The sequence below is a fragment of the Oncorhynchus gorbuscha genome, linkage group LG02, assembly GCF_021184085.1.
Source record: "Oncorhynchus gorbuscha isolate QuinsamMale2020 ecotype Even-year linkage group LG02, OgorEven_v1.0, whole genome shotgun sequence".
NCBI classification, from domain to species: Eukaryota; Metazoa; Chordata; class Actinopteri; order Salmoniformes; family Salmonidae; genus Oncorhynchus; species Oncorhynchus gorbuscha.
The window spans coordinates 30786601-30806435 of record NC_060174.1 but is presented as its reverse complement, the minus strand read 5'-3'; the positions used below and the strand labels follow the sequence as shown (position 1 = coordinate 30806435).

The following is a 19835-nucleotide window of genomic DNA, read 5'->3' as shown; positions in this document are numbered from 1 at the left end:
TGCATCACTCCAGGGGTACTGAAACCTAACCCTCTCTGCAGACTTCTGTCCTGCATCTCTTCAGCTCTGTATCTGTGGTTGCCTGTACCCAATACACACATCATTATGTAGCACTACTTTATTGCCTATGCAGTAATGTATGCTAGGACCCTGTTTCATTGTAGAACCTCATCCAGACAAACAGGGAAACAAGGAATGCAGATGTTCTTCCATTGGTATATTTTACAGGCAGTGTACTTTGAGACTGTACAAGCGGTTCTGTAATGTTGTTTATATGAAACACCTCCTCGATAGCATTTATGCAAGCTTATCATCCTCACAGTGTGCGTCATGTAAAGTGCATTCAGTTACAGTACAGTGAGAGCTATTCTATGGATATGCCAGTGAAAGCTGTGCTTCAGGCCAAAGCAGATTGAATGTGTCTGTATTCACTTCCACCAATTTCACTGACCTACTAAGAGGAGCTAGGCAGATGAGCTAGCTTTGTTCAACTTTAATTGGTCACAGCTTGTGCCTACCCTAATTTAAAATGGCATAATGCAACATAATCCTATGAGTTGTATAGCTTCTCTGTCTCAACTGACCCAGTGGGGTCACTTCAACTGTGAAAAATGAATTTCAAATGTTCCACACTACAGGTAATTACACAGGTCCATTATAACTCTGGGAGACACACAGGCCCTTTACACATGTCAGGTTTGGACATGATGACAAAACCAAACACCAGAATAACATTTCCATTAAATGCATGAGTTGCAAGTCTTAGAACATGTTAAAGTTAATGACCTTTGACATATGGATATATATGAGTCCTGCTGGAGAGCAGTCTCTCTATCCATTGCTTTAGTGCATGTCATAGTGTTTATTTGTGCTGTGGAGGCAATACGCTCCACGAGGGCAGACAAGGGTATGTGCCATCTCTGTATCCTTGGTCCACAGAGGACCAGTCCCCACTCTGTTCTCATCAGACCTGACTATAACAATGTATAGTACAGTAGGCTACAGTAGCTCCTGGAGCAGGTTAATGGGCCGGCGTATGACAAGCCAAACCACCTGACATTGACCTCCCTTGACTCACTCTCCTCCTCAGAGCTGCTTGCTTGTTTACTTGTTTGTTTGTTTAACCGTCTGGAAAGCACTGACTGTCATGTGGGGAAATAATTAACAAATTGACAACGTTTTCGCAGATGAGTGTGTCTGCTAAGCTAAGCCATGGAGGGAGGGAGACGTCACCTTTCAGCAGGAAGCAGGCAGCTAACCCTGGGTGAGTAAACTGAACGGGTGGGCTGGGACTTTGTTCCACCTGGCTGGGCTAGCCATCAGTGTGCTGAGTGGAGTAGCAGGGCCACAGCGCTGCGCTGACCCAGGCTCCTGCTTCATTTCACCCAGAGAAGCACAGAGACCTGGATCAGCCCGCATCGCCCCCGCAGAGCCAGCTGCTCTTAAAGAGGAGTGTTCCCTATTCTAGTATACGGTCTGTATCCTTTCACTGACTGGAGATACTGTAGGATGTCTAAATGGTTTCTGTACTGTATTCTCTTATCAGAGAATAAAATACCATGTCAAACATGCCCACATACTGTGCTTCATACTAATGTACAATGAGCGACATTTTGATCATCGACTAATATCTTAGATGCAGCGAGAACAAGCTGCTTGTGTCATGATTGTCAGTAGCCTACACCGCAGAGTTTAGACCTTGCTAAGGCGTGGGCCTTTGGGTTGACACCCCTCTCAGTGGAAAACCACAAGCACCTTTGAGTTCACGTGGGCTATAGGTAGTGTTTTCCTATGGCTCGCAAAGAAACCCACACACACAGACACCATTCTATGGGTTCCTCAAGAATTACGGTGGTGTAATGATTATGTTCAATTAATGTACTGTCTAATTCATGCAAATCACGGTGACAGAAAAACTGGTATCCACTGTAAATCATGTGAAACAAACTTCTTTTGAATACCACAAGTTACTAGTGTGTTACTATTACTCTCTACCAAACATTCAACTGCAAATATGGAAACAAAAAAATGACTAAACTATTCTAAAAAATGCATCTATTTCTCCATCAATTTTGCAGCCTTTGATAAGGTTATTATAATAATCCACACAATGCCTACAACGACAGACAGAAATTATATTAGGATTTTTCACCTGACTATGAACCTGGCTGAAAACCTTGACCTTTTCAGATTCTCTCTCATTGCTAGTGACGAGCTGGAGCTGGGGGTGCTAATTCTACTCTCATAGAAAACTTTCTCCAACTACTTTTCCTTCATGACTCCACCACTCATCCTATGAAGTGCACGTCTCAGGCATTGCTGTTCCAAAATTCTCCGTTGACAACTGTAATCAGCAATGAAATGTGGGAAGATGAACGAAGAGGAAAAGTGATGTGACTTCAACAGAGTGTCTAGCTTGGTCAAGTGGTTATATACAGAACCAGTAAAACGTTTGCACGCACCTACTCATTCAAGGGTTTTTCTTTATTTTCTTTATTTTGTATTATTTTCTACATTGTAGAATAATAGTGAAGACATCAAAACTATGAAATAACATATATGGAATCATGTAGTAACCAAAAAAGTGTTAAAACAAATAAAAATATGTTATATTTGAGAATCTTCAAAGTAGCCAACACCCCCCCCCCAAAAAAAAAAATTGCCTCGATGACAGTTTTGCACACTCTAGGCATTAATTCAACCAGCTTCATGAGGTAGTCAGCTGGAAGACATTTCAATTAACAGGTGTGCCTTGTTTAAAACGTCTTAGGGTTTAAATCCCGTTAACAGGCTTGATATGACAACAGCCAGTGAAAGTGCAGAGCGCCAAATTCAAACAACAGAAATCTCATAATTAAAATTCCTCAAACATACATGTATCTTATACCATTTTAAATGTAATCTTGTTGTTAATCCCACCAATGTGTCTGATTTCAAATAGGTTTAACAGTGAAAGCACCACAAAGGATTATGTTAGATCACCGCCGAGTCATATAATTTTTTTCCCATTTTTTCAGCCAAAGAAGAGTCACAAAAAGCACAAATAGAGATAAAATCCTTTGATGATCTTTATCAGATAACACTCATAGGACTTCATGTTACACAATAAATGTATGTTTTGTTCGATAAAGTGCATATTTATATTTAAAAGATCTCAGTATACAGTGCCTTGCGAAAGTATTTGGCCCCCTTGAACTTTGCGACCTTTTGCCACATTTCAGGCTTCAAACATAAAGATATAAAACTGTATTTTTTTGTGAAGAATCAACAACAAGTGGGACACAATCATGAAGTGGAACGACATTTATTGGATATTTCAAACTTTTTTAACAAATCAAAAACCAAAAAATTGGGCGTGCAAAATTATTCAGCCCCCTTAAGTTAATACTTTGTAGCGCCACCTTTTGCTGCGATTACAGCTGTAAGTCGCTTGGGGTATGTCTCTATCAGTTTTGCACATCGAGAGACTGACATTTTTTCCCATTCCTCCTTGCAAAACAGCTCGAGCTCAGTGAGGTTGGATGGAGAGCATTTGTGAACAGCAGTTTTCAGTTCTTTCCACAGATTCTCGATTGGATTCAGGTCTGGACTTTGACTTGGCCATTCTAACACCTAGATATGTTTATTTTTTAACCATTCCATTGTAGATTTTGCTTTATGTTTTGGATCATTGTCTTGTTGGAAGACAAATCTCCGTCCCAGTCTCAGGTCTTTTGCAGAGTCCATCAGGGTTTCTTCCAGAATGGTCCTGTATTTGGCTCCATCCAACTTCCCATCAATTTTAACCATCTTCCCTGTCCCTGCTGAAGAAAAGCAGGCCCGAACCATTATGCTGCCACAACCATGTTTGACAGTGGGGATGGTGTGTTCAGGGTGATGAGCTGTGTTGCTTTTACGCCAAACATAACGTTTTGCATTGTTGCCAAAAAGTTCAATTTTGCTTTCATCTGACCAGAGCACCTTCTTCCACATGTTTGTTGTGTCTCCCAGGTGGCTTGTCGCAAACTTTAAACAACACTTTTTATGGCTATCTTTAAGAAATGGCTTTCTTCTTGCCACTCTTCCATAAAGGCCAGATTTGTGCAATATACGACTGATTGTTGTCCTATGGACAGAGTCTCCCACCTCAGCTGTAGATCTCTGCAGTTCATCCAGAGTGATCATGGGCCTCTTGGCTGCATCTCTGATCAGTCTTCTCCTTGTATGAGCTGAAAGTTTAGAGGGACGGCCAGGTCTTGGTAGATTTGCAGTGGTCTGATACTCCTTTCATTTCAATATTATCGCTTGCACAGTGCTCCTTGGGATGTTTAAAGCTTGGAAAATCTTTTTGTATCCAAATTCGGCTTTAAACGTCTTCACAACAGCATCTCGGACCTGCCTGGTGTGTTCCTTGTTCTTCATGATGCTCTCTGCGCTTTTAACGGACCTCTGAGACTATCACAGTGCAGGTGCATTTATACGGACACTTGATTACACACAGGTGGATTGTATTTATCATTATTAGTCATTTAGGTCAACATTGGATCATTCACAGATCCTCACTGAACTTCTGGAGAGAGTTTGCTGCACTGAAAGTAAAGGGGCTGAATAATTTTGCATGCCCAATTTTTCAGTTCTTGATTTGTTAAAAAAGTTTGAAATATCCAATAAATGTCGTTCCTCTTCATGATTGTGTCCCACTTGTTGCTGATTCTTCACAAAAAAATACAGTTTTATATCTTTATGTTTGAAGCCTGAAATGTGACAAAAGGTCGCAAAGTTCAAGGGGGCCAAATACTTTCGCAAGGCACTGTACATTGGCGCGTTATGTTCACTAGTTCCAAAAACATCCGGTGATATTGCAGAGAGCCACATCATTTTACAGAACTACTCATTATAAATGTCGATGAAAATACAAGTGTTAGACATGGAAATATAGATATACTTCACCTTAATGCAACCGCTGTGTCAGATTTTTAAAAAGCTTTATGGAAAAAGGAAACCATGCAATAATCTGAGAACGGCGCTCAGAAAACAAATAGAGATATCCGCCATGTTGGAGTCAACAGAAATCAGAAATAACATTATAAATATTCACTTACCTTTGATGATCTTCATCAGAATGCACTCCCAGGAATCCCAGTTCCACATGAAATGTTTGTTTTGTTCGATAATGTCCATCATTTATGTCCAAAGGGCTACTTTTGTTAGCACATTTGGTAAACAAATCCAAAGTCATGAAGCGCGTCCCCTAATTGCAGACGAAATGTCAAAAAGATCTGTTTCTGTCCGTAGAAACATGTCAAACGATGTATGGAATCAATCTTTAGGATGTTTTTAACATAAAACTTAAATAATATTCCAACCGGAGAATTCCTTTGTCTTCAGAAAAGCAAAGGAGTGCGAGCTACCTCTTATGTGAAATGCGCGTGACTGCTGGCAGACCTCTGACTCATTCCCCTCTCATTCTATCCCCTTTCACAGGAGAATCCTAAAACAGTTTCTAAAGACGTTTGACATCTAGTGGAAGCCTTAGGAAGTGCAACATAACCAATATCCCACTGTGTATTCAATAGGGGCTGGGTTGAAAATCGACCAAATTCAGATTTCCCACCTCCTGTTTGGATTTCTTCTCAGGTTTTTGCCTGCGATATGAGTTCTGTTATAGTCACAGACATCATTCAAACAGTTTTAGAATCTTCAGATTGTTTTCTATCCAATACTAATAATCATATGCATATATTAGCAACTTGGACTGAGGAGCAGGCAGTTTACTCTGGGCACCTTTTCATCCAAGCTACTCAATACTGCCCCTGCAGCCATAAGAAGTTAAAGTATTATTTGTGCAATTTCTTTCCTTCTTAATGCATTTGAGCCAATCAATTGTAGGGGTGGTATACAGAAGATAGCCCTATTTGGTAAAAAAAACAAGTCCATATTATGGCAAGTACAGCTCAAATAAACAAAAAGAAACGACAGTCCATTATTACTTTAAGACATGAAGGTCAGTCAATACGGAAGAATTTCAATCATAAAACTGTCTCTCATGTGTAATGAACACGATGGGAAACAGAGAGCTGGTTTCAAGCGCAGGGCGCAGCAGGTGTTTATTGTAAAGGACCACAGGAAGAGGCAGGTAGCTGGGTCCAGGGGCAGGCAGGTCATACACAGGGGTCCAAAAAAGGCATCAGTACAGGCAGGGAAAAGGCTAGTAATGTCGTCCGGGAGATCAGGCAATAGGTTGATAACAGGAAATCCGATAGGGTAAAGTACAGGCAGGGAATAGGCAAAAGGCGTCGTTCATAAAGCAGGGAAAAACTTTATATACAGGAGGATGAAATTACAGGAAAAACAGAGCTCCAAATAGAAGTTTGTCACAAAACAAAACATATCTCAATGATGGAGTGCAAAGAACTGAACTAAATAGTGTGTGATAATGATATACAGGTGTGTAAACAGGTGATCAGGTGAACAGGTGATAATTGCTGCAAATAAACCACTACTAAAGGACACCAATAAGAAGAAGATACTTGCTTGGGCCAAGAAACATGAGCAATGGATATTAGACCAGTGGAAATCGGTTCTTTGTTCTAACGAGTCCAAATTAGAGATTTTTGGTTCCAACCTCAGTGTCTTTGTGAGATGCAGAATAGGTGAACGGATGATCTCCGCATGTGTGGTTCCACCCGTGAAGCATGGAGTATGTGGTGTGATGGTGTGGAGGTGCTTTGCTGGTGACACTGTCTGTGTTTTTTTTTAATTCAAGGCACACTTAACCAGCATTGCTACCACAGCATTCTGCAGCGATACGCCGTCCCATCTGGCTTGCGCTTAGTGGGACTGTCATTTGTTGACCCAACACACCTCCAGCCTGTGTAAGGGCTATTTGACCAAGAAGGATAGTGATGGAGTGGCTGCATCAGATGACCTGGCCACCACAATCACCCGACCTCAACCCAATTGAGATGGTTTGGGATGAGTTGGACCGCAGAGTGAAGGAAAAGCAGCCAACAAGTGCTCGGCATATGTGGGAACTTCAAGACTGTTGGAAAAGCATTCCAGTCGACGCTGGTTGAGAGAATGCCAAGAGTGTGCAAAGCTCTCATCAAGGCAAAGGGTGGCTACTTCGAAGAATCTCAAATCTCAAAACTATTTTGATTTGTTTAACCCTTTTTTACTTTTGATGTCTTCAGTATTATTCTAAAATGTAGAAAATAGTAAAAATAAAGAAAACCCCTTGAATGAGAAGGTGTGTCCAAACTTTTGACTGCTACTGTATATGACCTACTGTACTGAAAAGAATGTGTTGCCAGAGATCAAACTGAGTGCATGGCCGTCTTGCTCTGCCATGAAAGGATCATGTAGACTAGGGATGGGCAACTTTGATGGAGGTGGAGCCACAATAAATCTGAATTCATCACGAGGGTCCGCAGTTGCTCACAGGTCTGTGTCCATACCCACACATTCAATCAACTGATTTGTGCAATCAATCTATTTGTGCAGTGAAACTACTTAACTCTCTTAACAATGCATTATACCAGTAGCCAGAACCGGCCCTAGCCTTCTGGGGGCCTAATCAAGATTTTGATGGGGTCCCCCCCACCTCGCAGGCAAAACATTTTACTGGCCCCTGTCTTAATAATGGAGAGAATAATTTAAGTTTAAAAGTTAATTTCCTGCAATTCTACACATTGTGCCTTGACTTATGACATGTTAAAGGTAGACTCAGCGACATGACGTAGACGAAGAAAGTAAACAGCATAGTTGGTGCTGATGCACATCCAAATTTCGAAATTGTACTTTGCGTATTCTACTATTCTAACTCTCAACAGTAATCTATCACTGTCCATCTGTGCGCCCTGGCACCAGCTGAGAGATTGACCCGGTCCCCCTGGCTGTGCAGAACTAGAGTACAGTACTAGGCACAGGGCCTTCCTTCATGTCTTGTCTGGCTGGATCAGCTCTGACGAGGGGGACGGACATCCACAAGTCCCCCATTCCAATGGATCACTGTAGCACCCAGAGGTCTGGCCAGCCAGCTGCGCTTGACCTTGAAACTCAACTGTAAGATTCTTCCCATTAAACTCCATGAAATGAGCCCACCGCTCAAGCTCTTCTGCTAGGTCTACATTGATAGTGTATGTATAGAGTGAAAACAAAACGTAATAGTCTCTGTTTCACATACAGCTGCTACCCTCTCATTTGTAAGGCAGTTTAAAGATTCTACTTTTCAAACATGCGTCATAGGCAGTGCACTCAATCTAGCCTCCCCCGTTTACCCTGTTGTCTCTCTCTACATTCTCTATCAACACAGATTTTACCTGTTCAAAAAAGAACGGCGTTGGCCTGAGAGCTTTCAGAGTTTCAGAGCGGGGAGACTAAGGGATGAAAAATAGTGATGTGCTCCGATGCTTCCCCGGTGAGAGAGGGAGAGACGGGGAGAGAGAGCGGGAGAGAGAGAGAGAAGGAGAGAGCAGCACTGTGCCCATGAGCATGTGACATGCCAAAGCCAAATCCAAAGTGAGCCACAGCAAGGGCAGGCAACCCTCCACCCAGCAGGAAAATCATCAAACTTTTAATGACTTGGGCAATTACCCCCGATGAGCCTGCTTAATGGCATCCAGAGGACGTCGTTAGACATGAGGAGCGAGCTACGCAGAGCTCTCTAGGCCAGCCACAGCCAGCCTCACTCCACTCCACTACTAAACAAGGCCACTCTGTACCTTTCACTGGGAGGGAGACCCCACACATGCTGCTGCTAAAAAGTCCTTCTCGGCTATTCCATGGGCTTTCACGTTGTTATTTTGTACTATTCATGAGGCAAGGACCGTCACAACACAATCAAGGCACAACAGAGAGTTTCTCTGTTTGCAAGGCACTTCTCATCAGGCCATGTGAGCGTACTTAAGCCAGATTCGCCCTCAGGGATTCATCTCAGAACATTCCCCTACTCTTCAATTATCCAGCCAGACTGTCTAAATGAGACAGGTGAGTGTTATCATTAGGAGTTGTAATTGTAGGGTGGTGCTGAGCTGAGGATGGATCTATCCACAGTGATCCTGTTGTCCAGCTCCATTATAGCATTCATCCCTTACACAGGTTTTCAATTAGCATGTCAGGCAAGCTGCTCTGCTCTGTGAGGCTGGCTGAGCTGAAGCTTCTCTCTCCCTCCCATTGCCTACACTAAGGGCCACACTCAGGGACTGGTGTCTAGAACGGTGTGGGCCCTGTGGGCCCTGTACTCATGACAGGACCTCAGCCTCCATCTTTCATACACCTAGAGGATGAAGAGAACAGTAGAACCAAGGGGATATAGGGTGAGCATCATAAAATAATGCTATGGTTATGATATGGCTAAAACGTTGGCTATTATTACATTTTAGAGAATTGATAGGCGAGTCTATCCAAAGGTAAACAAAGAAACATCCTAGAAATGACACACTTTATGTGCTCTGCCTGAGCTCATTCCTGCATGGGCTCTTGAGCCTAATCCATTTGTTTTGATAGATGCAATTACAGACCTCCCAGCTCATGCCACACTCGCTGCCATAAATCGTGAAAGGTCAACAGCCCTTCCAGAGCACTTCCAGTGATGATATGAGAAGACGACCCCCCCCCCCGCGCAGCGTCCTGTATTACCACGCTATTTAATTAGCCTACTTAAGGCCTTCGTTCACTTTAACGCTATGAATATGGATTGCTGGCAGTGAAGCCACACGGATAACGATTCTAATTGTCTTCCGACAATGAGCTCGTATGCTAATGGTCGTTTCCCCTTGGTTAGGAGCACACCCCAGGGACAGGACACTGTGTGTTTCAAAGTCCATGGAGAGAAGATACACACACATCACATTACCATGGTGAAGCTTCATTTTAGCAGCACTCCCAGTGTATTCACAGTGTGCCCTGTTCTCATAGAAGAGTCTCTGTTGCTGAGCCAGCGAAACCACAGTAATGGTTGCGCCTGGGCACTACTGATAACCATTATGGGAGATGAAGTGTGACATTTGAAAATCATATGGAAAGACAACACACACATTAAATGACTAAGCAGTGTGTCTCCACGCCTGGACTTTTCTGTAAAACAATACAGTACTGTAAGTGTATTTCCCTTCTACACTTTACGCTACAAGCCGCAAGTTTTCAGAGAGTTCCCAGCTTGTCAATTCAGCAATCAGAAACAACCTGAATCTACGTTCTTGCTTCCTTCCTTTTTTGCTGATGTCACAGGTCAGTGCAGATGGTGCAGATACTAATGCTCTGGCATGAGTCTGCTCACCCCTGGACTGCTATTTAGATCCCACCCAGAAAAAGGTGTTATGCTGATAATTGGCCCATTGTGTAGATTTTGGTATCTCACTTGGCAGAGCTGCATCCCACACAGTAACTGTCAGAGACATGGGGGAGCGGGAGCAGAGCAGCTGAGGGGCAGGGTCACGAGGTCTCATGTTATCACCCTCAGGAGGGTGAGCAAAACCCCAATTAACTTTCTGTGCACATGGCATGAAAGTTGTTCCACCTGCCAGAGAGTGCAAATTATATTTTGAGATGGTGCGAATAGGATACATCCTATTTTTATATTTATTCTCAGTAATACCAATTACACCACCGAAGACATTCTTTTTAAAACTATACTCGGTCATAGTATGAAAAAGTATATTTGGAAGAAAATTAAGCGTATTCTACAAGAACCAATATCAAATTCTAAAAACACAACCCTATGGAACAATCCTTAGATAGCTTTTCAGAATTCCCCGATAAATTGGTCCAAATGGAAAACTAAAAACAGAGAAAGCGTAAATTACTTGGTAATAGGAAATACATTTATTTCGATGACAGAATTAAAAAGCAGTTTTGACTGACCAATGTAGATATTTTCAAATAGATGTAACATAAAAGTTTCATATCACAAAATTTCAATTTGAAATCGTTTGGACATCAGAGCAATTTTGATGGAATCTTATTTGAATCAGAAAAGGATGTTCATATGATAGGTAAGATATGCAAAACCTTGCAGAGAGCCTATCCAACTTACAATCTCTTAGAAACTAATAGTAAAAAAACTATTGGAACCAAGACTTTAAAACAACTGATCTTGGCACAAGACGGAGTGAACGTTGGAATATAACTAAATTACAGTTAACAAAAATGTACAATTAATCCAGTATAAACTAATGTATACAATGTATTATGTAAAAGACAAAATTCACAAATTTTATATCACAACGGCAGAGTCATGTCTTAAGTGCAAAACTAACAATGACTCAATAATACATGCCTTCTGGGAATGCAATAAAGTTGGCTGTCAGAAGTGTTACAATGCAAATGTACACTTAGAAATGTCCTTGTTTTTGAAAGAAAGGCAAAAAATGTACCATTAAAATAACATCGAATTGATCAGAAATACGGTGTAGACATTGTCAATGTTGTAAATGACTATTGTAGCTGGAAACAGTTGACTTGTAATGGAATATCTACATAGGCGTACAGAGGCCCATTATCAGCAACCATCACTCCTGAGTTCCAATGGCACGTTGTGTTAGCTAATCCAAGTTTATCATTTTAAAAGACTAATTGATCATTAGAAAACCCTTTTGTAATTATGTTCACACAGCTGAAAACTGTTGTCCTGATTAAAAAGCAATAAAACTGGCCTTCTTTAGACTAGATGAGTATCTGGAGCATCAGCATTTGTGGGTTCGATTATAGGCTCAAAATGGGCAGAAACAAAGAACTTTCTTCTGAAACTCTTCAGTTTAATTTTGTTCTAAGAAATGAAGGCTATTCCATGCAAGAAATTGTCAAGAAACTGAAGAACTCATACAACACTGTGCATTACTCTAGTCACAGAACAGTACAAACATACTCTAACCAGAATAGAAAGAGGAGTGGGAGGCCCCGATGCACAATTGAGCAAGAGGACAAGTACACCAGAGTGTCTAGTTTGAGAAAAGTCCTCAACTAGCAGCTTCATTAAATAGTACCCGAAAAACACCATTCTCAACGTCAACAGTGAAGAGGCGACTCTGTGATGCTGGCCTTCTAGACAACGTGCCATTGGAACACAGGAGTGGTGGTTGCTGATAACGGGCCCCTGTACACTTATGTAGACATTCCATTAAAAATCAGCCATTTCCAGCTACAATAGTCATTTACAACATTAACAATGTCTACACTGTATTTCTGATCAATTTGATGTCATTTTAATGGACAAAAAAATAGCTTTCTTTAAAAAACAAGGACACTTCTAAATGACCCCAAACCTTTGAACAGTAGGGTACTTTTAATCCGTCTGTCTGCGTATTTCAAGACATGGCATATGAGGGTGCATTGAGATACTCGATGGGTTGGACGGTACTTTACTTGTCAATCATCTTGTAAAAACATATACTTAAAAACTGGAAATCAACCAATCGTCCCTTGTTAACATAATGGAAAGGTCAAATGCTATATTACCTAAATGTTGAAAGTACGTCGGCAACGGAGAGAAACAAAATGGTGCAGTTTGAGGCCATGTGGCGGAGAATGATGCGGGCGCTGGAGAGAGGGTGTGAGCAGGTGGTCTGGGTAGGTCTGATGTCATTGATGTGCGACAGTATGCTGTCATTTGTAAATGTATGTTTTGTATTGTTAAATAATATATATATAAATCTTAACCCCAAAAAAGGATATATCCTATTGGATCGGGGTCAAAAGACCACTTCTCCATACTTTATGTAAAAGTGCAAACTCTAGGGATCCCTCTTCTCCACGGCTATACAGTAGGCCTCTGAGACAGTGGTTGAGCAGACAGGACTGGGAAGTGTTGTGCTGTTTAGGGGTTTATATTTAGCGTAAGCAGGTAGACAGACTGAATTCCAGGGCAGGCCTCTCTGTACTCTGTGGCTGGCCAGTACCAGAGCCATGGCAGTTAGAGTCGAGGGACAGAAGGGTGCTGTGTGTCCGGCTGACTGACCCACCCTGCTAATGACAGGGTGCTGAGGTGCAGTGGCTGCTCCTAATTACTACCAAGTAGCTGCAACCGCATGGAGCCGTGCGGAGCCCAGCGAGGGGCCCTGCCAGGCCAAGGGACAAGTCCTCCAGTGTGGAGAGGCCGCAGTCACCCCACTTCGCCCTGCTCACTCACTGCTCAGTGCTCTGGGTTCACTCCCACGCCAAGCAGCCCCTGCTGCAGCCTGCTATACTGCTGCTGCCTCATCAACTTCTCTGGCTGAAATTGCAGGGTGGCGGGGGAATCGTGTCTGTAAATACGACTGCACTGACAAAAAATGCCATGGTGCCTGTTGATCCAGCTGGGACTTTGGGGACATAAGTTCTTTCTGTTCAGATTCATATTGTCAGTGACAGCAGCCGAGCTGCAGTTCCATAAAACAGGTAACCTATCCTAACACTACCCAATATAGAAATGGCCTCTCTTCTGAATGGCGTGAATAGTATTTCAATTGACAGTCAATATAATGGATCATTATTTCTGCATCTAATATTTTCTGATAATAAATGCTGTTGAGATGAGGCTTAAATTATACACTCAGTTTAAATGACATGATTACATTACTTTGTTTCATAACACCAGTTTATACCTAGAAAATATATGGAATATAAACATATTTAAAGCCAGCTGATCCCATCTTTTCTCAACATTGAAGGCATATCATTTTACAGCTAACCCATACACTGGATAGATACACTTTATCTTACAGTCCCGGAGAATGGTAATGTATTACAAACAATAAATTACATCTATTGGATTGAAAATAATTGAAGCACACTTGAATACCAGGGAACATTCCTACCTCAAAACAAACATTCTTGTGCAGGGGCCGTGCACAGACCTTTCAGGGGGCAGGTGCTCAAAATGAAAAAAAAGGGCGCACCTCCCCCTTTCATAATCAATATCTAGGAATTCATAACATACCAATTGCCTCTTTAGTGAACATTTTAACATTTTTGAGCATAAGCGTATTTATTTCTGCAACAAAACACAAATTGTAAGCAAGCTATTATTTACAGTGCCTCCTAAGACTGGATTGACATTGGGAAATAAGGGTGGGCAATCAGCTGATCATTGACGTTGATAATTGATGTATTTGGTATTTTATTAGGATCTCCATTAGCTGTTGCAACAGCTAACTCTTCCTGGGGTCCACACAAAACATGAAACATAATACAGAAAATGAATAGACAAGAACAGCTCAAGGACAGAACTACATTTAAAACAATTAAAGGCACACATCCCCTATATATATCAATGCATACACACAAACTATCTAGGTCAAATAGGGGAGAGGCGTTGTGCCGTGAAGTGTTGCTTTATCTGTTTTTTGAAACCAGGTTTGCTGATTATTTGAGCAATATGAGATGAAACGGAGTTCCATGAAATAATGGTTCTTTATAATACTGTATGCTTTCTTGAATTTGTTCTGGATTTGGGTACTGTGAAAAGACCCCTTTTAGAGTTTCAGGACCTGTTTATTACTGCCCACCCATTCCAAAACAGACTGCAACTCTTTATTAAGGGTTATTAACTTCTTGTGACTCTCAAACCCGGATCCGGGAGCGTAATCATCGCCTGACACTAATTAGCATAACGCAACGGACATAAATCTTCCTAGAAAATATTCCTATTCATGAAAATCACAAGTGAAATATATTGGAAGACAGCTTAGCCTTTTGTTAATCACCCTGTCATCTGAGATTTTCAAAATATGCTTTACAGCCAATGCTAGACAAGCATGTGTGTAAGTTTATCATAGCCTAGCATAGCATTATGCCTTGCTAGCAGCAGGCAACCTTGTCACGGAAATCGGAAAAGCAATCAAATTAAATCGTTTACCTTTGATGAACTTCGAAACTTGATGGCATAAGCTACAGCTAGCTAGCACTGCAGTGCATAAAAGGTGGTGAGTAGTTGACTCATAGAGCGAGAAAGACAATAGTTGAACAGTTCAACAAATTAATTTCATCAAAAACGAAGGTGAAGCAAGAGAGAGAGATTGTAATTTTTTTCACTTTCAGTTTCACTTACTTAGCTAGCAAATGCAGATGGCTTGTTTAGCCTACTCAACAGAGGGATGCTATGTTAGCTAGCTGGCTATGACTATCCAACACAACATCGGAACTCATCCAAATCAAGGTAAGCTTTTGGTTTTATTAATGTATTGCCACAGGGGCCTGCCGGTATAACTGGTAAACTGCTTGCTGACTATACACTGTAACGTTTCTGCATGATTGTAGCGGGTTTTACTAACTCATTAGTTATATTAGCTATGTTGACGAGGACGTTACTTTAGCTAATATTGGGACAACGATGTAGGCTGTGTGGGGGGGTTATGACATGTTTTTATTTTTCTGGTCACATACAGCTGATGTCTTGTGCATTGAAGTCCACAAACAAATGTTAAAGGTGAGAGGAGGAGAGTGGCTAGAAGGAATACAATCTGGCAGCTATGAAAGTGAACTGTATTTAGGCGCGATCAGGGGTGTATTCCTTCCAACGATTCTGTTGAAAAACTTTTATTAAACGGAAGAAAACGAAATGGGGATAAAAATACCTGAATTTGTCCAATAGAAACTCTCGTTTGCAACTGTTGAACTAATGATTACACCCGAGATAAGCTAGATGCAGGCAAGAGTGTGCAACGCAGTACTGAATGTGTCACAGTCTATCCATCAGTCACTGTCTGTCAGCTCATATTTTTCTCTCGACCTGTGTGCACCTACAGTGTAAACTTTCATTCATAGGCTTGGTTGTAGCAACCTCAAGATGGGTATGGGGAAAATTAGAGTATAATGTAGTAGCCTAAACCTATCGATGCTACATTGAACTGGGTGAATGGAATATGAATGTCAGTCATCCAACATCCTGTAATAGAAATAAGGCCATGCTCATAAAAAAATATATTATTCCTCCCTGATAGCACAGTGCATCCACTGTGCCAAAGGCGACTTTAAAACAGTTTGAGATTTCATTGGTTGTGATAGGAGACAACTGAGGATGGCTCAACAACATTGTAGTTACTCTACAATACTAACCTAATTGACTGAGTGAAAAGAAGGAAGCATGTACAGAATAAACATCTTCCAAAACATGCATCCTGTTTGCAGCAAGGCACTAAAGAAATACTGCAACAAATGTGGCAAAGCAATGAACTTTTTGTCCTGAATAGAAATAGTTGTTTGTGGCAAATCCAAAACAACACATTACTGAGTACCACTCTCCATATTTTCAAGTAGAGTGGTGGCTGCATCATGTTATGGGTATACTTGTAATCGTTGACTGGGCAGTTTTTCAGGATAAAAAATAAACAGAAGGGAGCTAAGCACAGGTAAAATCTTAGAGGAAAACCTGGTTCCATCAGCTTTCTACTAGAGACTGGGAGATTAATTCACCTTTCATCAGGACAATATCTTAAAACACAAGGTTAAATCTACACTGGAGTTGCTTGCCAAGAGGACAGTAAATGTTCCTGATTGGCAGAGTTACAGTTTTGACTTAAATCTGATGACACACTCCAGCCACATGAGGTCTAGCATTGTCTTGCATTAGGAGGAACCCAGGGCCAACCGCACCAGCATATGGTCTCACAAGGGGTCTGAGGATCGCATCTCGGTACCTAATGGCAGTCAGGCTACCTCAAGCGAGCACATGGAGGGCTGTGCGGCCCCCCAAAGAAATGCCACCCCACACCATGACTGACCCACCGCCAAACCGGTCATGCTGGAGGATGTTGCAGGCACCAGAACGTTCTCCACGGCGTCTCCAGACTCTGTCACGTCTGTCACATGTGCTCAGTGTGAACCTGCTTTCATCTGTGAAGAGCACAGGGCGCCAGTGGCGAATTTGCCAATCTTGGTGTTCTCTGGCAAATGCCAAACGTCCTGCATGATGTTGGGCTGTAAGCACAACCCCCACCTGTGGACGCCGGGCCCTCATACCACCCTCATGGAGTCTGTTTCTGACCATTTGAGCAGACACATGCAAATTTGTGGCCTGCTGGAGGTAATTTTGCAGGGATCTGGCAGTGCTCCTCCTGCTCCTCCTTGCACAAATGCGGAGGTAGCGGTCCTGCTGCTGGGTCGTCGCCCTCCTACGGCCTCCTCCACGTCTCCTGATGTACTGGCCTGTCTCCTGGTAGCGCCTCCATGCTCTGGACACTACGCTGACAGACACAGCAAACCTTGCCACAGCTCGCATTGATGTCCCATCCTGGATGAGCTGCACTACCTGAGCCACTTGTGTGGGTTGTAGACTCCGTCTCATGCTACCACTAGAGTGAAAGCACCGCCAGCATTCAAAAGTGACCAAAACATCAGCCAGGAAGCATAGGAACTGAGAAGTGGTCTGTGGTCCCCACCTGCAGAACCACTCCTTTATTGGGGGTGTCTTGCTAATTGTCTATAATTTCCACCTGTTGTCTATTCCATTTGCACAACAGCATGTGAAATTTATTGTCAATCAGTGTTGCTTCCTAAGTGGACAGTTTGATTTCACAGAAGTGTGATTGACTTGGAGTTACATTGTGTTGTTTAAGTGTTCCCTTTATTTTTTGAGCAGTGTATCTAATTGAGTCTCAGAAATGGCTAATATATGAATGTTATCGGATGTTAGCAAGTTATTGATTTCATGAATTTCCTGGGTAGCTTATCAAAGATAGACATAAAATGGAAAAGAGCAAACAAAGCAAGAGAAAAAGATATACATTCAGCAGTCCATTAATCAGTTGGTGTATGTAAGTATGTGTGTGTGCTGCAGGGTTGAAGCTACAAACCCATAGGCTTGGCTTTCTCATTCCTTCCAGACTTTTTGAAGAGAGGGTGGACAATGAGCCTGTCGTAGCGGATGTAAGCAATGTCCCCATTTGCTCTGGCAGCTTTCATGGCTGGGATAATTTATTTCCTCTTCTGGCACACAGCTTAAGGACAGTCCTGATTGAGGAAATATACGTTCCTCTCAAGTTCTTGGCACTTTCCAGAACAGCTCCCTTGTCCTTGAACCTCAGGAATCTGACCACTATCAGCCTGGTCCTGTCACCTGTGCCGGTGGTGAGTTTTCCAGTCATGTGGGCACACTCCACCTCAACCTTCATGTGATCCAAGTTCAGTTTTTCCAAGATCATTTCCCTCACTTTGTCCTCAGACTCCATCCAGGTCTCATGTGGAGATTCTGCAGTTCCGTCCACAACAATGTTGTTCCGCCTTGATTGTCCCTTGAGATAATCTGATTTCTCCATCATTGTTATCATGGATTCACATACAAAACTGATGTCCTCTCTCAATGACTTACAGATTGATGTAAATTTGCCATTCTCCTGAGTATTCACACACCCGTGTCAATACTATGTAGAAGCAACTTTGGCAGCGATTACAGCTGTGAGCCTTTCTGGGTAAGTCTCTATGAGCTTGGATTGGATTGCATAACGTTTGCCATTATTCTTTTCAAAATTGTCAAATTGGTTGTTGATTATTGCTAGACAACCATTATTGCTAGACAACCATTTTCAGGTATTTCCATAGATTTACAAGTAGATTTAAGTCAAAACTGTACTCTGCCACTCAGGAACATTTATTGTCTTCTTGGAAAGCAACTCCAGTGTAGATTTGGCATTATATTTTAGGTTATTGTCCTGCTGATATGTGAATTTATCTCCCAGTGTCTGGTGGAATGCAGACTAAAACAGGTTTTCCTCTAGCATTTTGCCTGTGCTTAGCTCCCTTCCGTTTATTTTTTATCCTGAAAAACTCCCCAGTCCTTAATGATTACAAGAATACCCATAACATAATGTGGCCACCACCATGCTTGAAAATATGGAGAACGGTACTCAGTAATGTGTTGTATTGTTTTTTCCCCAAACCTAACACTTTGTACTCAGGATAAAAAGTGAATTGCTTTGACACATTTCAGTATTACTTCATTGCCTTGTACAGGCTTCCTTCTTTTTTTCTCTGTCAATTAGGTTAGTATTGTAGAGTAACTACAATTTGTTGATCCATACACAGTTTTCTCCTATCACAGCTATAAACTCTGCAACTCTTTTAAAGTCGCCATTGGCCCAATGGTGAAATCCATGAGCGGTTTCCTTCCATTCCGGCAACTGAGCTAGGAAGGAATCCTGTATCTTTGTAGTGACTCGGTGTATTGATAAATCATCCAAGTGTAACTAATAACTTCACCATGCTCAAAGGGATATTCAATGTCAATGTTTTTGTTTTTTCACCCATCTACCTATAGGTGCCCTTCTTTTTTATATATTTTTATTTCACCTTTATTTAACCAGGTAGGCCAGTTGAGAACAACTGCGACCTGGCCAAGATAAAGCAAAGCAATGCGACAAAAACAACAACACAGAGTTACACATGGGATAAACAAACGTACAGTCAATAACACAGTATAAAATCTGTATACAGTGTGTGCAAATTATGTAAGGAGGTAAGGCAATAAATAGGCCATAGCGGCGAGGTAGTTAGAATTTTAAGCAATTAACACTGGAGCGATAGATGTGCAGATGAGGATGTGCAAGTAGAGATACTGGTGTGCAAACGAGCAGAAAAAAACAAAAACAAATATGGGGATGAGGTAGGTAGTTGGTTGGATGGGCAATTTACAGATGGGCTGTGTACAGCTGCAGAGATCTGTAAGCTGCTCTGACAGCCGATGCTTGAAGTTAGTCAGGGAGATATAAGTCTCCCACTTAATTTTGCAATTCATTCCAGTCATTGGCAGCAAGGAACTGGAAGAAAAGGCAGCCAAAGGAGGTGTTGACTTTGGGGATGACCAGTGAAATATACCTGCTGGAGCGCGTGCTACGGGTGGGTGTTGCTATGGTGACCAGTGAGCTGAGATAAGGTGGGGCTTTACC

The 19835-nt window shown here is 41.9% G+C and overlaps 1 protein-coding gene across 9 annotated transcripts in view; it reads right to left on the bottom strand.

Moving 5' to 3' along the window:
* LOC124000809 (myocyte-specific enhancer factor 2A-like) overlaps positions 1–19835 on the bottom strand; it is a 120325-nt gene that overhangs the window by 63348 nt on the left and 37142 nt on the right. The gene's annotated exons all lie outside the window — the stretch shown is intronic.